The 15188-nt window shown below is 41.4% G+C and overlaps 1 protein-coding gene across 15 annotated transcripts in view; it reads left to right on the forward strand.

Annotated features, from left to right (window-relative positions):
* Window positions 1–682: 682 nt before the first annotated feature.
* NUMB (NUMB endocytic adaptor protein) overlaps window positions 683–15188 on the forward strand; it is a 185986-nt gene continuing 171480 nt past the window's right edge. For all 15 annotated transcript variants that reach the window (XM_074393015.1, XM_074393018.1, XM_074393014.1 and 12 more), the window contains exon 1: window positions 683–786. The gene's annotated coding sequence lies outside the window, so the exon portion shown is untranslated. The remainder of the gene's footprint in view (window positions 787–15188) is intronic.

Here is a 15188-nt window from a genome sequence, read left to right on the forward strand (position 1 = left end):
GAAAGCTGGATAACTCCCAACAAACCACTTCAGTTTATTGACAACGTTTATAATTGCAATGAAAGTTGACTGATTTCTGCTAAATGAAAGGTTGCGCTTTGCCTTTTAGCATGGAGGATCCTGGAAAGAACTTCAATGAAATTGGGTGCATCCAAAGAAAAAAAGGGAACATTTCTATCTCTAAGATATCTTTCTCCCCAGAGCTTACAAACACTTCTTAAACACAACCTCTGATGTTAGTGTTTTTTAAGTACTACCTATGAGTAAAGCGAGCAGAGATAAGCTTCTCCTTGTAGGAAAGGAGCTGGAGAAGTGGAAGAGTTTACAGAGAAAACTCTGCAACAAAGAGTTAACCCTTCCCTGGTAACCTCGGATGTGAGCGTTTGCCCCGCCTTTGCCTTCTACTGTGCAACCAAACCGTGCAGAAGCGTGAATGAACTTTAGTCGTCACATCGCTTGCCAGTTAGCTTAACAGACATTTTTGGCAGCCTATCATAACTTCGAATTGCCCAACCCTCAACCAATTACAACTAAAGCTTGGGCTAGGACGCTCCAGGTCCGGGCGGGGGCGAATACCGGGTTCAGGAAAAGGGGCGGTAAAGACGCGATGACGGGCGGGTATGTTAAGCCAATCAAAGAGGAGAACTGCCGCCCCACTATCCAATGGATAGGTTAGAAGTATGAAAGGGGGTGGGCCTGTTGTCATGGGGGAGGTGGTGGCGCTTGGTGGCCACTGGCGGCCGAGGTAGAGGCAGTGGCGCTGGAGTTGGTCGGGGGCAGCGGCAGGTGAGTGCCGGTAACGCGAGTCAAAGATCTGGGGGCCGTCGCGGGGCAGAATCTCCAGCTCAGCACTCCGGAGGCGGAGGCTGGAGGAAGGGGGCCTGGACTTCCAGTCGGGGCCGTGGCCAGGGCGGCGGCGGCGGCGGCGGGGGCGGCGGCGAGTTCGCGCTGACTGGGCTGGGGGAAGAATGGCTGGGCTTTTGGCTGCGGAGTTCGCCCTAGGAAAGTAGGCTGGGGCCGGCCCCGCGCGGGTCAGGCCAGGAGGTCCCCTGGGACGTCTAGCTGCTCCGGTCTGGGTCACTGACTGGCGGCCAGTGTGTGAGGGATAGGTCTCTGAGGAGACGGAAGCGGACAGGGTCCCAGAGAGGGAGGTGACCTGTAACTACCTGCTCCGAGGTCGGGGTGTCTTGGGGTGTCCCGGGACAGCTTGGGTGCCAGGGAGAAGGGGCACCCAGGCAGCCCGGCAGCGGCCCGTGTGGAGGGAGCAGGGTGGGTGGGGGGCAGGGGAACTGGGAGTGGCCCCGTTCTGAGGGAGGTTGGGAAGACCAAGGGTGGCCGGGGTCCCGGGTGACAGGGAGCAGACTTTGCTCCAAGTAGGGGCGTCTGAGGAAACGCTCGGAGGGGGTTGAGGACTCTACTGAGAAAAGCGGCTGCCTAAGGGAGGGGGCGCCTGGGGGAGATGAGGAGCAGCGGGTCTCCGGAGGGTCGGACGGGTGGAGACCTTGAACTGCACGAGGTAGGAACCGGAGCGCCCTGCCCCCCGCTCCCCGTAGTTGGGCCGGGATGGGAGACCCAACCGGCCGGGCAGCTCCTGGGTCTGAGGATCCCCAGGAACCAGGAAAGAAGTCCTCGAGGAGTGGCTCGGGTTTGAGACTGGGGTGAGGAGCCAGCAGGGAAGTGGAAGTTCTCTCAGTTGGAGAGGAGTCGTGCAAAATGGAACGGAGATGGCGGGGGTAGGGGAGAAATAATCCCTATAGGAGCGGGTAGTAGATAAGGTGGACGAGAAAGAAAGTTGTCTGAGTAGAGAGTAATCATCTGGTGGAACTGGCTAGGACACTAGATACGAGAGAAATTAACAGTAGAGCCATTAAGAGGTTCAGAGGTCTTCAGAAATAGAAGAAACTTCAGCTTCATAATTAATGCTAAGATGCCACCTAGGACCAAAGAACAGCTCCTAAAAGCGAGGTTAAGTGACTTGCATTATAGTGTTTTAGAAAAGAAATTTGTTTTAGGATGATGATAGTAATATTGGAAATAAGTTCATTGACAGGGAGGGGAATTTGAGAGGGGAAGAGTAGCTGAACTAAAGGAGTGGAAGTAGATACTTGATCAGAAAAAGAATAGGCATACTTTGCTAAACTGAAAATAAGTTTGAGTTGTAGTTCCACTACTTAGCTAAGTTTCTGTGCAGTTTCCTCATCAGAATGCTAATAGTAATAGATCCTACTTTGTAAGGTGGTGTTGGTTTTTTTTTCATGTGTTAGTATTTATAGAGCTTTTAGGATAGTGACTGGCACGTAGTAGTGTGTACTGGATTGCTAAATAGAAGATAAAGACTTCTTCAATGGGGTGGCTCCCAGATATTAGCTTGCATCAGGATCACCTGGAGGGCTTGGTAAACTGTAGATTGCTTGGCCTCACCTGGGGGTTTCAGTAGGTCTGGGGTGGGGCCCAATAATTTGTATTTATCTCAAATGATGATCACGTTGGTTAGAGGACCACACTTTAAGAACTACTTACTTTAATGAAATCAGTAATAATGGTAGCAGCTTTAAAATACCTGCTCATCCTGCTAAAGAGACAGGTAGAGGCAAATTACCAAAAAGATCCTATTACAAAGGATACCCATTTTTAAGCCTGTGTTTTTCAAACTGTGGACTGTGATTTTTTAATAATTTTAAAAATCAGTGTTGTTTTACTAGCATTGAAAATAAAATGTAGAACAGAATGCACTGACATTGCACTTGGTAAGGGAAAGTATTGTTTTGGGAAAAACTTCTCCTACATGTATGTACACTTTACAATGTCAAGTGTATTTCTTTCTTTTTCTCTTTCTTTTTTTTTTTTTAAGTTCCTGGTCAAAGGATAAAATACATTTCTTACAGTTAAAAAAAGTTTGAAGGCCAGGCGCGGTGGCTCACACCTGTAATCCCAGCACTTTGGGAGGCTGAGGTGGGTGGGTAGCTTGAGGTCAGGAGTTCAAGACCAGCCTGTTTCTAATAAAAACACAAAATTAGCCGGGTTTGGTGGTGCCTGCCTGTAAGTTCAGCTGTTTGGGAGGCTGAGGCAGGAGAATTGCTTGAACCTGGGAGGCGGAGGTTGCAGTGAGCTGAGATCACGCCATTGCACTCCAGCCTGGGCAACAAGAGCGAAACTCCGTCTCAAAGTTTGAAAAACCTTGAGCCATGCAGTATCTCAAAAGCAACTTCCCACCCAGTATCTAGGGGTTGGGTTTATTATTTATTTATTTTTATTTTTTGGGGGGGAGTATTAACATTTCATTAAATTTCTTCAGTTTCAGATTTGGTTCCTCCTGTGTTTGTCTTGTCGCATATTGTGTTATGCCTCCGACTCTGGAACTTTTTTGGATATTGAGAATCTTTGGCATGAGAACTTGAGGGAATTTGAGGCAGAGAAATTGAATGGTGTTTCTCAACTGTGGTCCACTTTTGTTTCACTTATGCCCTCTTGTTCACCCTTTCTTTTTTATCACTGTACTGTAAAGCATTATAAAAACCTGAGTATACACAGACATATTGACAGTAAACAACTGACACTGAAATGGACTGGCTTGAGAAAATTTCATGTGTAGAAAATAAGCAAAAACAAGGTAAACATTGCAAAAGAGAAAAATGAAAAGATATTTCCTTTTTAGAGAGTAACAGTGTTAAGCATTTCTTGTGCTTACACTAAATATAAAACATATAATAAACAGGTATTTTTAAAGGAACTAGATATACAATTTCTAGATTTTTGTGGAGAAAAGAAATAGTGATAATACGTGATAGCAAAATGCACCTGGGATAGAGGCTTAACTACAAAGTATATCATTTCTTAAGCGGGAGCTTTTGTTTTGATGGTTTTCTCCCTTGAGAATAAAGTGGATGTGGTACATGTTGTAAACTTGTTTGAGGAACCTAATGTAATTTACAGTGTGTTTTTAAAAAGAATATGTATGTTTTATCTGCACTTGGTTTGATTTGTCTTCTATTGAAAGCTAGATGGTTTATATTTAGGAGTTGATTTAGATGTTTTAGAGGCTGTAAGGACAGAGAAAGCAGTATTGAAAACTGAAAGAGATCTTTGCAGCTTTCTTTAAAATCTTTAATCCAGGGGATTATGTAACCCTTTCATTAATGTTTTATGAAATTGTGAAGAAACTGTTGTTATAGCTTTGCATCAGGATTTTTTGGATTATTTTTTTCTCTCTCAAAAATCATTTTTAGTTTTATTTCAGATTATATTTCCTTAAAATTTTTATTTTCATTTGGAAGACTGCAAGGCATACAACCATTGCATGTCTGAGTTCTAAAGCAGATGCAGTCTTTTCACAAAACAAATTTACTAATTTTTTTCTGTGACAAAAGTTCTGAGAAGGAAAGCTTTTAATTTCTTGCATTGAGTTCAGTGGATTATTCCTCCCACTAGAGTTTTTCTTTAAGTCATGGTACATTTATGTAGATCGTTCAGTTCTGCACCAGATGATGGAAGAATGTGAAATCCTTCTTTGAGTGTGTAACAAATATAAAAGTTTATTTTTCATAATTGAGAACACTGAGCAGTTTGATTACCTGGTTTTAGTAAGTGAACTTACTGTTCATCTGATTATACTTATCTAGGAATAGCATTGATTGCCCAAATCATTTTACAGTGGGGTTTGGTTATCTGTAGTTGAATAAATGGTGGTTTTTAAATCCCAAAGAAACTATGTGCTCCTATTCTTTTTAGTGAGACTCAGTTTCACATATCAACGTTTTATTTAGGTAAGTGATTTGAAAAAGTGGAAGTTCAATTAACACTAGTTAATTAAGTTTATTTTCTAATTCAGAGAAGCCTTGTTTTGTTTTATGATAGTCTCTGATCTGCTTTTCCTCTTCCTGCTCTCCAACTTGCCGTACAATAAATTCTAATGGAAATGTGGATAACGAAAAATCTAGTTCTGTAAAAGTATAAAACCTTTATATCTAGTTTTTAGTTTGCTTTAAAAATTTCTGAACTAATCACCTTTAAAAAAAAAGTATATAATGGAGTACTTGAAAAGTTACATTTTATTTTGGACTTACCAAAACATATTTATTGTGCTTAACAGGTTTTGATTTTCGGAGAGTAGATCTTGAATTCTGCTGATTTCTGAACGCTGACTTTTTTCTCTTTTATTTATTGATTTATTAATTTGTTTTGAGATGGATTCTCACTCTGTCGCCCAAGCTGGAGTACAGTGGCATGATCACAGCTCACTGCAACCTCTGCCTCCTGGATTCAAGCAATTCTCCTGCCTCAGTCTCCTGAGTAGCTGAGACAACACGTGTGTGTCACCACTCCTGGCTAATTTTTAAATTTTTTTTAGTAGAGATGGAGTTTTACCATAAGTGGTCTCAAACTCCTGACCTCGTGATCTGCCCATCTCAGCCTCCGAAAGTGCTGGGATTACAGGTGTGAGCCACCACGCTTGGCCGATTTTTTCCCTTAAAAAAAAAAAAAAAAAAATTCAACTTCAGATTCAGAGAGTACATATGCAGGTTGGTTATGTGGGTATATTGTGTGATGTTGAGGTTTGGGGTATGACTGGTTCTGTCACCCAGGTAGTGAACATAGTACCCAGTAGCTCTTCAACCCTTCCCCACCTCCCTTTCTGCCTCCCTCACTCCTTTTATGTTTTTGGGGTAGGGGTGGAGAAAAATAAAACAATATACTCCTTAAATTAAAAAAAATTTTTTTGCTATCTTTTTTTTTTTTTTTGAGATGGAGTCTTGCTCTGTTGCCAGGCTGGAGTGCAATGGTGTGATCTTGGCTCACTGCAACCTCTGCCTGCCAGGTTCAAGCAATTCCCCTGCGTCAGCCTCCCGAGTAGCTGGGACTACATGCATGCCCCACCATGCCCAGCTAAATGTTTTTGTATTTTAGTAGAGATTGGGTTTCACCATGTTGGCCAGGATGGTCTAGATTTCCCTTGACCTCGTTATCTGCCCTCCTCAGCCTCCCAAAGTGGTCATATTAAAGGTGTGAGCCACCACGTCTGGCCACTATCTTATTTTTTTAATCTTGACGTTATAATACATCCCTTAGTGACAAAGGAAATTTGTTTTAATAATGTAACATAAATTTTATTATAAGAGGCAGAAATACTGTACAAGGCTTTAGGGTATATGTTCAGCTGCGACACACAGGTAATCAGGATATCATTAAATACTTGGTACAATACTGCCATATATTTTGGAGATTATAAACAATGCATTTCAAAATCTTGAGGCAAAAGGAGGATTGAAATGAAGGGAGAAGAAGGAGAATACTGACATGCTTAAGGAGGAGTCGGGAGGATCTGCAGGAAGTGTGTCTAGAGGAGTGAGTGGTTCTTGGCAGTTTTCCTGGAGTGATATGTAAAGGAGAATGATTCTATTTGCAACACTTTCCCATGGACTTAGTCTTCATTCTCTGCAGTTGCTGCCTTTTTTTTTTTTTGAGATGGAGTTTCTGTAGCCCAGTCTGGAGTGCAGTGATACGATCTTGGCTCACTGTACCTCTGCCTCCCAGGTTCAAGTGATTCTCCTGCCTCAGCCTTCTGAGTAGCTGGGATTATAGGTGCACACCACCATGCCCGGCTAATTTTTGTATTTTTAGTAGAAACAGGGTTTTACCAGGGTGGTCAGGCTGGTTTTGAACTCCTGACCTCGTGATCCGCCTGCCTCAGCCTCCCAAAGTGCTGGGATTACAGGTGTGAGCCACTGTGCCCAGCTCTGCTGCTTGTTATAACTCTTCCTTTGTTTTCTTCCCCTCAAGAAAGCATGTCAGAAGGCAAGTAAGTAGACTGAGAAGTGGTAGTCCTAGAGGATGAGAGCCTTGGATGCTTGATCTGAGCCAAAAGGCTGAGAAGCAATGAGGATGACAGCCTTGGAAGGACCCTGTGGATTTAGAAGATTTGACTTAATGTCTGCTTCTGCAGCTTTTGGGAGGTTCCCAGCAACCTTAACTAGTCCAACCCTTCTTACTTGTCCTCTCCAGTGGAGTATGGGATTACAAAGAGACTCCATAGTCATCTTAAATGTCTTAACCAAGGACATTAACGTTTAGTGACTTCCCCTTCTCTACCCACAAAACCCTGTTTCTCCCCACTTGTTTGCTGATAACTTACTTTACTTTTTTTTGAGATAGAGTCTTGCTGTTTGCGTAGGAGGAAGGTGTGCAGTGTCATGACCATGGCTTACTGCAGCCTTAACATCCTGGGCTCAAGTGATCTTCCTGCCTCAGCTTCCCCAGTTGCTGGGACTATAGGCATGCTCAGTTAAATTTTTAAAAATTTTTATTTTTTGAGACAGAGTCTTGCTCTGTCACCAGCCGGAGTGCAGTGGTGCAATCTTGGCTCACTGCAACTTCCGCCTCCCATGTTCAAGCGATTCTTCTGCCTCAGCCTTCGGAGTAGCTGGGATTACAGGCACGTACCACCAAACCCAGCTAGTTTTTGTATTTTTAGTAGAGACGGTGTTTCATCATGTTGGCCAGGATAGTCTGGATCTCTTGACCTTGTGATCTGCCCACCTTGGCCTTCCAAAGTGCTGGGATTACAGGCATGAGCTACCGCACCTGGCCGGGCCACCACACCTGGCCGGGCCACCACACCTGGCCGGGCCACCACACCTGGCCGGGCCACCACACCTGGCCAACCCACCTCCCCAAGACGTTGTTTCACTCTTCTTGCCCAGCCTGGAGTACGATGACACCATGTCGGCTCACTGCAACTTCTGCCTCATAGGTTTAGGTGATTCTCCTGCTTCAGCCTCCCAAGTAGCTGGGATTACAGGCGTGTGCCACCATGCCTGGCTAATTTTTGCATTTTTAGTAGAGACAGGGTTTTACCATGTTGATCGGGCTGTTTTCAAATTCCTGACCTCAGGTAATTCACCTGCCCTGGCCTCCGAAAGTGCTGGAATTATAGGTGTGAGCCACCATGCCAGCCATTTTTTGTTGTTGTTGTTGGGGGAGAGTAGAGACAGGGTCTTTTTAAACTCCTAAACTCAGGCAATCATCCCTAAGTGTTGGGATTACGGTTATGAGCTACCATGCCTAGCCTATCTTACATTATTTTAACCAAGGCCAAAGTCTTGAATTCTCTGAGTAGGACAGCAAAATCTTAATTATGATAACTTGATTATATTAAGGTGAATTACAGTTAATTTGGAACATTTCTAGTTTAATTAGGGAAGAAGAGGGAAAAGCTGTAGAATACTGCTTAGCTCTGAATAAAGGCAAAGCTGGGGCAACCAGGAACACAGAAATCAGCTAAATTCATAACTCTTATTGGCCTTGATTACCTTTGACTTTGGAAAAGTAAAATTTAGTGATATTTTCATCTAGTCAGTTGTGCATAGGTACATCTCAGGTACATTTCGATTGTATCATGTAGATAATCTATGAAGGTTTATTTACTTAATTTCATCTATTTATTTAAAGATGCCCAGGCAAGAGTGCAGTGGCACAGTCTCTCCTCCCTGCAATCACCGCTTCCCTGCAATCTCCGCCTCCCGAATTCAAGCAGTTGTCCTGTGTCAGCTTCCTGAGTAGCTGGGACTACAGGGGTGTACCACCATGCCTGGCTTAACTTATTTTTTTCCTGTTTTTGAGACGGAGTCTGGCTGTGTTGCCCCGTGGAGTACAGTGGCATGATATTGGCTCACTGCAACCTCCGCCTCTTGGGTTCAAGTGATTCTCCTGCCTCAGCCTCCTAAGTAGCTGGGACTACAGGCATGGGCCACCATGTCCAGCTAATTTTTATATATTTTTTTCTTTTTTTAGTATATTTTTTATGTTTTTTAAAAATAAAATAAAGATAGGGTTTACCATGATGGCCAGGCTGTTCTTGAACTCCTGACCTCTGGTGATCCACCCACCTCAGCCTCCCAAAGTACTAGGATTACAGGCGTAAGCCACCACACCCAGCCAATTTTTGTATTTTTTTTTTAGTAGACATGGGGTTTTACCATGTTGGTCAGGAGGGTCTCAATCTATTGACATCATGATCTGCCTGCCTCAGCCTCCCGAAGTGCAGGAATTACAGGTGTGAGCCCCCTCGCCCTGCTATAAATTCTTAATTATCTGCACCCAGGTTAGCAGTGTTACAGCTAATCTCTAAATTATTTTGAATTATGAAATATAGGGAACCTATTAGATAAATTTTCATTAGACTTTAAGATAATATTTAAGTGCTATATTGAATCTTCTTGGCACTGGGTATCTGTATTGGTGGTTCTCAGTTTAATGTTACCTGCAAGTCTTTGGGTTGGGGTAGATGTTTTCTGCAGTTATCTAGAGTTCTTAAATCCATATATTCATCAATTATTGCTCACCTTCTTAAAGAAAAATTAGACCAAAGCAATATATTCTAAACATATGTATGTATGTATATACAGTTCCATTCTTCAAATAAATATTGAGGTGAGTTTTAAAAATCTTTATTTTTAAAAGGCTAGCCTGAATTCAGGGTAGCTTTGGTTGTGTTTTGACTATTTTCTCCATCAATGGATGCTGAAAATTCAGCCATGACTATGTGAGGGTCAGTTAAATATTTTGGCTTTTCAAGCTCAGCCTCCTGGGTTCAAGCACATCTCTGCCTTAGCCTTCAAGTAGCTGGGATTACAGGTGCCTGCCATCATGCCTGGCAAATTTTTTGTGTTTTTAGTAGAGATGGGGTTTCGCCATGTTGGCCAGTCTGGTCTTGAACTCCTGACCTTACGTGATCCACCTGTCTTGGCCTCCCAAAGTGCTGGGATTATAGGCATGAGCTACCGTGCCCGGCCAATTTTGACTTTTAAAAAGTTCTGTCATATGTAAAAGCTCTCAGCCTGTTTTTTCTTTTTCTTTTTTTTTTTTTGAGACGGAGTTTCGCTCTTGTTACCCAGGCTGGAGTGCAATGGCGCGATCTCGGCTCACCGCAACCTCCGCCTCCTGGGTTCAGGCAATTCTCCTGCCTCAGCCTCCTGAGTAGCTGGGATTACAGGCACGTGCCACCACGCCCAGCTAATTTTTTGTATTTTTAGTAGAGACGGGGTTTCACCATGTTGACCAGGATGGTCTCAATCTCTTGACCTCGTGATCTACCCGCCTTGGCCTCCCAAAGTGCTGGGATTACAGGCGTGAGCCACTGTGCCCGACTTCAGCCTGTTTTTTCTACTTTTTTTTTGAGATGGAGTTTTGCTCTTGTTGCCCAGGCTGGAGTACAATGGCGCAATCTCAGCTCACTGCAACCTCTGCCTCACAGGTTCAAGTGATTTTCCTGCCTCAGCCTCCCAAGTAGCTGGGATTACAGGCATGCACCACCACACCTGGCTAATTTTTGTATTTTTAATAGAGATGGGGTTTCTTCATGTTGGCCAGGCTGGTCTTGAACTCCTGAACTCAAGTGATCCACCACCTCAACCTCCCAAAGTGCTGGAAATACAGGTGTGAGTCACTCTACTTTTTTCTTATCAAACATGCGCATTTTAAAAATAGCTTTATTGAGGTATAATTGACATATGGTGAAACTGCCCATGTTTCAGGTAAACAGGGCTGGGTGCCCTGGCTCAAGCCTGTAATCCCAGCACGGCACTTTGGGAGGCTAAGGGTGGATTGCTTGAGCTCAACGAGTTTGAGACCAGCCTGGCCAACATGGTGAAACCCTATGTCTGCCAAAAATAGAAAAATCAGCTAAGAGTGGAGGTGTGTGCTTGTAGTCCCAGCTACTCAGGAGGCTGAGGCAGGAGGATCGCTTGAGCCAAGGAGGTAGAGGTTGCAGTGAGCTGAGATTGCACCACTGCACTACATCCGGGGCAACAGAGCCAGACCCTGTCTCAAAAAAAAAATGTAAATAGTATAATGAGTTTTTACATATGTGTACACTACAACTAAGGTAAGGAACATACTCATCACCCCAAAAGTTTCCTACCTTTTGTAATCAATCTCTCCCTTTCTAATCCCACAGGCAACTCCTGATCTGCTATCTGTCATTATGGATTATTTGCAATTTCTAGAATTTTATATAAATAGCATCATGTAGCATCATGTATATTATTTAAATATATATATTTAAATAATATATAAAAATATATTATTTTTTCTTTTGAGAGGAGATGTCTGACTTCTTTCACTCTGCCTAATTAATCTGAGATTTATCCATGTTATTTGTGTATCAACCCATTACTTTTTATTGCTGAGTAGTGTTCCATAATATGGATATATTACAATTTAAAAAATTTCTTCTCCTGCTGATAGACGTTGGATTATTTCTAGTTTTTGGCTATTCAAATAAAGCTGACATGAACATTCATTTACAAGTTTTTGTGTGAACATGTGTTTTCGTTTCTTTTTTATTTTTAAAACAATTTAAACTATTATTTTTGAGATGGGGTCTTGCTCTATAGCCCGGGCTGGGATGTAGTGGTGCAATTATTGCTTACTGGAGTCTTAACCTCCCAGGCTCAAGAGATGGTCCCACCTCACCCTCTCCACAGGCATGTACCACCATGCAGGCTTTTTTTTTTTTTTTCCCTTTTTAGAGAGAGAGTCTCTCACTGTGTTGCCCAGGCTCGTCTTGAATTCCTAGGCTCAAGCTGTTCTCCTGCCTCCCCCAACAAAGTGCTGGGACTATAGTTGTGAGCTACTGTGCCTGGCCTGTTTTCATTTTTTGTGTGTATATGTCCGTAAGTAGTGGAATTGCTGGGTCGTATGGTAACTCTTTTGAGATTTTCTAAAGCATCTACACCATTTTACATTCCCACCAGCAGCGCAAATAAGGATTCCAATTTGCATTGTCACTAACTTGTTATTACCTCTTTGTTGTTGTTGTTGTTGTTTTGAGACAAGGTCTTGGTCTGTCACCCATGCTGGAATGTAGTGGGCATGATAGCTCACTGCAGCCTCAAACTCCTGGCTCAAACTATCCTACCACCTCAGCCTCCCTAGTAACTAGGACTACAGACATACACCACCATGCCCAGCTAATTTTTATTTTTTAAATTTTTTGGTAGACATGAGGTCTCATTATGTTGCCCAGGCTGGACTGGAACTCCTGGCCTCAAGCGATTCTTCCTCCTCGCCTCCCAAATTGTTGGGATTACAGGTGTGAGCCACAGCTCAGGCTAATCTCTGTTTGAGTAGAGCTATTCTTGTGGGTATAAAGTGGAAATTAATTGTAGTTTTGATTTGCATTTCTCTGATGCCTAGTGATAGAATCTTCTCATATGCTTATTGGCCATTTGTCTATCTTCTTGGAAGAAGTGTCTTTTTATATCGTTGCCCATTTTTTAACAGTTGGTTTGTCTTTTTATTATTGGGTAATAATATATGTTTTCTTTATATATTCTGGATTTAAGTTCCTTGTCAGACTTAATGATTTATAAGTACTTATTCCCATTTTATGGGCTCTCTTTTCACTTTAATGGTGTCCTTTGAAGCTCAAAAATTTTTCATTTTAACAAAGTCCAGCTTTTTTTTTTTTCTCTTTTTTTCTTTTTTACACATAGGGATCTCCCTGTATTGTCCAGGCTGGCCTCAAACACCTGGCTCATAATCCTGCCTTAGCTTCCCTAGTAGCTGGGAATACAGGTGTTAGCCATCATGCCGGCTCAATTTCAACTTTTTTTTTCTGCTTATGCTTTTGATATAATATCTAAGAACCATCAACCAATCCAAGGTTGTGAATGTGTTTTCTTGTGAGAGTTTTAGTTTCTTTTTTCTTTCTCTCTTTTTTTTGAGATAGTGTTTCGTTCTTGTTGCCCAGGCTGGGGTGCAATGGCACGATCTCAGCTTACTGCAACCTCCACCTCCCTGCAGTGATTCTCCTGCCTCAGCCTTCTGAGTATCTGGGATTATAGGCATGTACCACCACGCCTGGCTAATTTTTGTATTTTTAGTAGAGGTGGGGTTTCTCTGTGTTGGTCAGGCTGGTCTCGAACTTCTGACCTCAGGTGATTCCCCCCCATTCCCTCCCCCCACTTGGCCTTCCAAATTGCTGGTATTACAGGTGTGAGCCACTGCGCCTGGCTCTTTTTTCTTTTTAATTTTTTTTTTTTTTTACTCCATGTCAGCGTCTTCTAAGAGTTTTATAGAGTTGGCTCTCATATTTAAGTCTGTGATCCATTTTGAGGCAATTTTTGTGTATAGTATGGGGGAAGGGGCTCAACTTAATTCTTTTGTATGTGGATAGCTAGTTGTCCCAGCACCATTAGTTTAGGCCATTACTTTTTGTTTATTGGTTTGTTACAAAGTTTAATGAAATTTTCTGCTTTGTCTCTAATTATTCCTAGTAGCAATTTGTTGGCCTTTCGGTCTAGAGTGGCAGTTGGAGTTGCAAGAATAGGTTATAAATGAATCTGCCGATTTAAATATACAGGTTGTATAATTTCATCCTTACGTTACCCTATATTCAAACGGTAAGTGAAGTTCAGCTGCTAATCCCTGCCTAGTGGGCATCCTTGTGTCATTAGTTACTTGGAAGCTTCCAGTGCTAGGCCATTAAATAGAAATCAGGGTCAGGTCCTTTAAACATGGGACTTAAAAGAAGAAAATCTTCATACATGTTCCTTTCTCTCTTCCTTCTTCTCTTTAATTTACCTATCCTTGCACCCTCTTTATCTTAAGAAAACTCTTTTGTATTATTACACATAGCCTTTTTCTGAAGGAAGATCACATATAAAGGCTTTATTTTTTAAATTGAAAATTCAAGGAAATATTCTGTAGGGATGATTAAAAACATTACAGAACTATTATAAAGTTTTATTAACCTTGATAAATTTGTCCATAATTAATATAATTAATACTAAAGTCTTCCATGTAATCTTAACTGAAGGTTAGAAATGGCACGATATTTTCCTTTTAGTTTTGAAAATAACAAAAATAGAATTATTTTACAATTTGTAAGATTTGCTTAGCATTTTGAAAGAAACTTACTGTTTTTAGAATGTTTAACTTTAAATTGGGTCTTTTTTTCCCTGTTTTTAATACTCATTAATTATTCTCTTTTGGAGATCTTAAGAGCAAAGGGAAAAGCAGACTTTTTTTTTTTTTTTTTTTTTTTTTTTACAGTGTTGGAGTTTTATGTGCCTCGTCTCTATTTGTAGAGTTGTGCTTCTTTAGAGGCTAGGATTTTGCCAAGTAAAAACTAATTTCCTCAGAAATCAGGTTGCTGGCTTGACTTCTGGCAGTGCCTTTCCCTTCTTTTGTTGCTTTGTAACATAGCTTGAGCTCAGTTCTGTGGAAAATCACTAAATCATCTAATTATTTTTTCCTAGTTTGAATTAAACATGGTTGGTATATATTTGCATTGAACTGAATTCTGTAGCTTTTTCTTGATTATAGATTTGTTGGTATACCCTGAAGGACTTTGACTTCATTTGATAAGTTGGGTATTTTTATCTAAAATAATGCTAATAGTTTGTTTTTTTTAATGAATGTTCTTATTCTTTTAGTCTTTTTTTCTTCCCTCCACTAGACCTCATTAGTAAGGGATATCACTTGTGTTCTTATAATAAAACCCAGACACTTGTGAGATACAATCATAGTTTCTACAATGTTGGCCCCTAATTCATTTTTAAAAATCACATTAACATTTCTTGTTTGTTTCTGTTTTTTCTTCATACATATTTTTACTATACACATAATTTTGGAGTCTGCTTTTTAAACATATCATATAATATATATTTTATTATTTTTATTATAATTATTTGAAAACTGTTTTTGTTTTTGAGACAGAGTCTTGCTCTGTTGCCCAGGGTAGAGTACAGTGGTGTGATCTTGGTGCACTTTAATCTCTGCCTCCCAGGTTCAAGTGATTCCTGTGTCTCAGCCTCCTTAGTAGCTGGGACTACAGAGATGCATCACCATACCCAGCTAATATTTGTATTTTTAATAAGATGGGGTTTCACTATTTTGGCCAGACTGGTCTCAAACTCCTAACTTCAAGTGATTCACCTGCCTTGGCCTCCCAAAGTGCTGGGATTATAGATATGAGCCATTGCGCCCAGCCAGAAAACACTTTAAAACAGCTGAGGAATAGTCTATTAATTGACGTATTATTTATTATTTTTATTGTGTTCACACTTAGAGTGTTTATTTCCAGTTATTATAAAACACCATGAATATTGCTAAATACAAGTCTTTTTCAGTATTTCTATATTCTCAAAATAGATTCCTGTAAGTGGAATTATCAAGTCAAAGGATAT

The sequence above is a fragment of the Saimiri boliviensis genome, chromosome 2 (assembly GCF_048565385.1).
Source record: "Saimiri boliviensis isolate mSaiBol1 chromosome 2, mSaiBol1.pri, whole genome shotgun sequence".
NCBI classification, from domain to species: Eukaryota; Metazoa; Chordata; class Mammalia; order Primates; family Cebidae; genus Saimiri; species Saimiri boliviensis.